The sequence below is a fragment of the Meriones unguiculatus genome, chromosome 16 (assembly GCF_030254825.1).
Source record: "Meriones unguiculatus strain TT.TT164.6M chromosome 16, Bangor_MerUng_6.1, whole genome shotgun sequence".
Classification (NCBI taxonomy): domain Eukaryota; kingdom Metazoa; phylum Chordata; class Mammalia; order Rodentia; family Muridae; genus Meriones; species Meriones unguiculatus.
In genome coordinates, this window is record NC_083363.1 from 28,613,683 (window position 1) to 28,619,682 (window position 6,000).

The 6,000-nt window shown below is 38.9% G+C and overlaps 1 protein-coding gene across 1 annotated transcript in view; it reads right to left on the bottom strand.

Moving 5' to 3' along the window:
* The window catches only part of Lims1 (LIM zinc finger domain containing 1), an 87,436-nt gene extending 82,086 nt beyond the window's left edge, over window positions 1-5,350 (bottom strand). Inside the window, exon 1 of the mRNA XM_060369525.1 lies at window positions 5,123-5,350. The gene's annotated coding sequence lies outside the window, so the exon portion shown is untranslated. The remainder of the gene's footprint in view (window positions 1-5,122) is intronic.
* Window positions 5,351-6,000: the final 650 nt, after the last annotated feature.

A 6,000-nucleotide genomic window follows, 5' to 3' on the forward strand; every position in this document is an offset into this window, starting at 1 on the left:
GTCTGGGAAGTTGAGGCACTCTGTTAGTACATAGTGATGATAGCTATACAACAATATTAGTATGCTTAACATTACTTAACATAAAAATTATTCAAATGGTGGTGGTAGAGATGGATCAGCATTAAGAACACTGGCTATTGTTCCAGAGGTCCTGGGTTGGATTTCTAGTAGCCACATGACAGCTCACAACTGTCTCTAACTCCAGTTCTAGGGGATACAACACCCTCTTCTGCCCTCCGTGGACATCAAACACAAATGTTACATGTGTTAAATTAAAAGAAAACTTCAAAAGGTAAATTTTACATAATTTACTCCATGTAGGCACTACACTACACCTGACCTCATTGTGTGTTTTAACCACAATTAAAAAATTATTTGATGGCCAAGATCAAAAACTCAAGTGACAACACATGCTGGAGAGGTTGTGGAGAAAGGGGAACCCTCCTCCACTGCTGGTGGGAATGTAAACTTGTACAACCACTCTGGAAATCAATTTGGCCCCTTCTCAGACAACTAGGAATAGCGCTTCCTCAAGATCCAGCCATATCACTCCTAGGCATATATCCAAAAGAGGCTCAAGTACACAATAAAGACATTTGCTCAACCATGTTTGTAGCAGCTTTATTTGTAATAGCCAGAAGCTGGAAACAACCCAGATGTCCCTCAACTGAAGAATGGATACAGAAATTGTGGTACATCTACACAATGGAATATTACTCAGCAACGAAAAACAAGGAAATCATGAAATTTGCAGGAAAATGGTGGAAACTGGAAAGGATCATCCTGAATGAGCTATCCCAGAAGCAGAAAGACACACATGGTATATACTCACTCATATAGACATATAATATAGGACAAACCTACTAAAAATCTGTACACCTAAAGAAACTAATCAAGAGGGAGGACTCTGGCTAAAATGCTCAATTCCTATCCCGAAAGGCAAAGAGGATGGACATCAGAAGAAGAAAACAGAAAACAAGTTAGGAACCTGCCACAGAGGGCCTCTGAAAGGCTCTGCCCTGCAGACTATCAAAGCAGATGTTGAGACTTATGGCCAACTGTTGGGCAGAATGCATGGAATCTTATAAAAGAAGTGGGAAATAGTAAGATCTGGAGAGGACAGGTGCTCCACAAGGAGAGCAACAGAACCAAAAAATTTGAACACAGGAGTCTTTCCAGAGACTCATACTCCAACCAAGTACCATGCATGGAGATAACCTAGAACCCCTGCACAGATGTAGCCCATGGCAGTTCAGTGTCCAAGTGGGTTCCATAGTAATGGGATCAGGGGCTGCCGCTGACATGAACTGATTGGCCTACTCTCTGATCACCTCCCTTTGAGGGGGGAGCAGCCTTACCAGGCCACAGAAAATGACAGTGCAGCCACTCCTGATGAGATCTAATAGACTAGGATCAGAAGGAAGGAGAGGACCTCCCCTATCAGCAGACTTGGAGAGGGGCATGCGTAGAGAAGGGGGAGGGAAGGTGGGATTAGGAGGGGAGGAACGAGGGGTTTATGGGGGGATACAAAGTGAATAAAATGTAATTAATAAAAATTAAAATAAAAAAATAAAAAATAAATTATTTGAATATGCAAAATGGAAGCCCTAGTCCTCTTTATTTTCAGATTAAAAAAGCGAATTAAAGTCCCACACTCAAGAGAAGCATAAGCAAGGCTCAGGTTCTTCTTAGAGAGCTTACTACTGTGAACAATTCCTGGAAAAGACACTGTTTTTAGAGATTTGATTGACTAGTTAGAACTTCAGTATTGTAGAGAGATTGGAATGTTTTGGATCCAAAGGGTAATTATTACCTTATCTTGGGCTAGCTTTAGGCTTCTCTCCATCCCACAACACCCATTTCTTGCCCTCCTCTGTGTCAGAACCAACATCTTGTGACTAACAAATACAAAAACCTTTGTAATCTATTAACATAGCAGACTACTAGCTTCCACCAACCCAAAAGCTAAGAATGTCATCAGTATCTTAGGACTATAGAAAAGCTTCTCCCATCTTGTTGTAACCACCTCCATGATGCACCCCCCAATATATTTTAAATTTGCCTTGTTTTATTATTTTCTGTGTTCTGTAAAACTATAAAACTGAGATAAACTAAATCTGTTCTTCCCAGGCCATGATCACTCAAAATGGCTCCAGAAAACAAACAAACAAACAAACAAACAAACAAACCTATTTCTTATTTCTTTTAAGGTGAGAACTGTTTTGTGTGTTTGTCTGATATCTCCCCCTTTTTTGGTGTGAACACTACAAAACAACTAAAACACTAACCCCAAACCCTAAACAGCAAATATAATTGGAAAAAAAAGAGAGGCTCAGTGGAACAAAGACACAAAGAAACAGGAGCCACAGGAAGCAAGAAGACGAAAAAGAATTCCCAACCTTTTTTTAAAGTCAAAAAACATGGCTGGACTAACTACAGAACTTATAAAGACAAGATGATCTCTGGATGGAGCTGGCTGGCAATTATCATTTATGTGGCTCCACGTAGAATGAGGTCTGGAAATTTCCATATCCAGTAGTGTGTTCACAATTCTTTTCTGAGGCAGATATTCCATCTGAAAACAGCACTAGGAGAAAACCTTAGGCAACAACATGAACACATACATCACAGGGTGTGGTTTCCATTCTTGACAGTGAGCAGACTAGCCAGCACACATACTCTGCTACCCCAAATATAGTTCAGTATCTAAGAGCCAGCATCGTGGTTTTCCGGAGGTTGTTACTGGTGGGGGCGATAGAGGGGTTTAGACTTTGCTCTCTATAAACAGTCCTCAGGTGGAAGGCCTATTATCTACTTGATATGGTCACTCTTTCCTAGACAGAGCAAACCAGCCTTCTCAGTAAGGGATTTTTCCGCCAGAGCTTTCAAGTTAGGCAAAGCTGCTTGGTCTAAAGCAGGTTCTCTGCTTTTGATTAACTTTTAGGATGATTGTCTTTTTCTAGGAGGTATGTTTTCTAAATTGTAGCTACATACCACATTACAACTTTAAAACATGGCTAATCTGAGTTGAAACGTACTATAGTATAAGATATATAGCAGTTTCTTTATCCACTCTTCAGTTGAGGGACATCTATGTTGTTTTCAGTTTCTGGCTATTATGAATAAAGCTGCTATGAACATGGTTAAGCAAATGTCCTTGTTGTATTGTGGAGCATCTTGAAAATGTATGCCCAGGAATGGTATAGCTGGGTCTTGAGGTATGGCTATTTTCAGTTTTCTGAGAAAGTGCCAGATCACCAGCAATGGAGGAGAGTTCCCCTTTCTCCACATCCTCGCCAGCATGTGTTGTCACTTGAGTTTTTGCTCTTAGCCATTCTGACAGGTATAAAATGGAATCTCATAATTGTTTTGATTTGCATTTCCCTACTGACTAAATACGTTGAGCATTTCTCAACCATTTAAGATTCCGCTGATGAGAGTTCTCTTTTTAGCTCTATATCCCATTTTTAAATTGAATTATTTAGTTTGTTGTTAATTTCTTGAGTTCTTTATATATTCTGAATATTAGCGGATGTAGGAATGGGGAAGATCTTTTCCTAATCTGCATACTGCCATTTCGTTCTATTGATAGTGTCCTTTTCGTTACAGAAGCTTTTCAGTTTCAAGAGGTCACATTTACTAATTGAGCTTGGGTGTCTGGGTAAGTGGGCTCCCCTATTCTGAAGAATAAGGCAGAGAGGATGCAGGAGTGAGGGAGGGACTGGGTGGGGAGGAGGTCTATGATTGAGATGTAAATTGAATTAATTAGGAAAAAAATATTGTGTTGAAAAAATTTATAAAGCTAATTTTAAAAAGATATAGCCTAATAATTTTAAAATACTTAACTATTGGCCATATATCCATGTATATAGCATGACATAGTTACAGCTTGACATATTGAATGAGTAAATTATGAAAATTAATTTCACCTAACCTCTTTTTGCATTTTGAACACTTCTACTAGAAAATCTTAAAGGGCATACGGGGCTCACATTACCTTTCTACTGGACTGCATCACTCTAGATATATAAAAAGCCCCATTTCCTGAATAGAGACACAAAGCCCAGAAAGCACCCAAGTCAATTACCAATACCTCACTACTAATTCCCAAATTTAATCAGGAGCTATAGCTCAGTGGCAGAGAAAAATTAATAGGTCGGGCATAGTGCTGCACACCTTTAAACCCAGCACTCAGGAGGCAGAAGCAGGCAGATCTCTGCCTGGTCTACACATCCAGTTCCAGGACAGCTATAATTACATAAAGAGACTCTGTCTCCAAAAAAAAAGACAAGCAAAACAAAAACAATGGTATACTTTTTTCTTTTAAGCAATTTTGCAGGCTAATGAATAAAGAATAATTTTTTGACTACTTGTGAACAGCAAGGACAAAAGGTCACTAAATACAAAACAGTACATTTCTCTTTCCAAATTTCACAGGTAAGAATTTAAAGCTCAAGAATTAATATAACATGCTGGGCTTAGCTGCACAAGCCTTTAATTCCAGCACTCAGAAGGCAGAGGCAGGTGACCTCTGATTTTGAGGCTGACCTAGTTTACAGAGCAAGTTCCAGGATAGCCAGAACTACATAGAGAAACCCTGTTTTGAAAATCAAAACAAACAAACAAAAAATTAATACAACACAATATCAAAAAAGCCTGACTCAAGTCTTTCTTAGAGTAACTCTCCACAGGACCTAAAACGCATGATGCCAAACACAGAGCACAGTTACCTTTCATACTGCCTTTCACTTTGAAACCACATGAACATAAAGTTACTTTCATATGCCCTTAATAATTAAATATATATCCATAACAAGAATCAAAACCACTGCTCTTCTAAGGGATATTTTAATTAACATAGTAAATACTACAATTTACCCAAAATTCTTTCTCAAAAATGAAAAACCAAACCAAACCAAAGAACGGTTTCCTTTAAACAAAAAAAAAAAGTTTTACAGGTTAATGAATAAGAACAATTATTTAACTAGTTTTCATTGCATCTTTCCTACCACAGCAAGAAAAAAATGTTCTTAAGAATTTAAACAAATACCTTTCATATTTGCCTTTAAATAACTGAAAAAGACAGGTAAAACAGAAAACAAATGCAGAAACATAGCAATACCTTGTATGGTGCTAGTTTGTGGTGTCAGGTCCTTTTCTTCTGTCCAGCCTAGTTCCAGTCACTTTACCCACACAAGCCTACCTCTGCAAAGACAGTAGACTCTTGGAGGTTTTCACATGCAGGATCTCCACATTCCCTCTCTCTTAAGTAGAACAGAGAATCTCTATTCTAGTATTTCTGCTCGTATTTCAAGTCATTTATCAGGACTTGAGCAGCCACTTCCATGAGAGCAAATTATCTTTAAAGGCCCTTACTTCCTTTATTGTACAGTACTTCCTTATCCGAAGTTTGTTTCTACTGCTTTCAACTATATTTAAGCCAATGAAACCAAGTTGAGGCTTTTTTTGGCCTGTATTCACGTAACACAGTGTGTTACTCAAAAACTCCACAGTTCTGAAGCAATAAGACAACACCCTAAATGTCAAACTCATATCCTGCTGAACTGTCTTATATGCTTATGAAGTTAACACTGCCCCACAAACTTACTGAAAGCATTTGTAATGTAAAGGCGACCATTTCAAAACAGAGGTCAATAACTAATCAGCACTGAAGGAGCTGAATGTTCATGACAAGTCTATCAGCTCTACCTCTAGCTTAGAGATCAGGACGCTGGGCACCAGCTAGCTCAACAATGCAGAAACCCTACCAGCACAGCACAAGAAGAGGAACAGGCTAGAGTGCTCGGGGCTCACAAGCCTGACTGAGTCATCTCCCAAGACTCCTTGATGCTAATTTTCCACTGAAGAATAAGGGGATCTTCTGTTGAGGCTGTGGAACAACAGACGAAATATAGCCTGCTTTCGTCTTGCATCCTAACACACTGAGAATACAACAAGAAGTTCTTTGGCCTTTATTATAATGGAGTTATTTTTAGGATG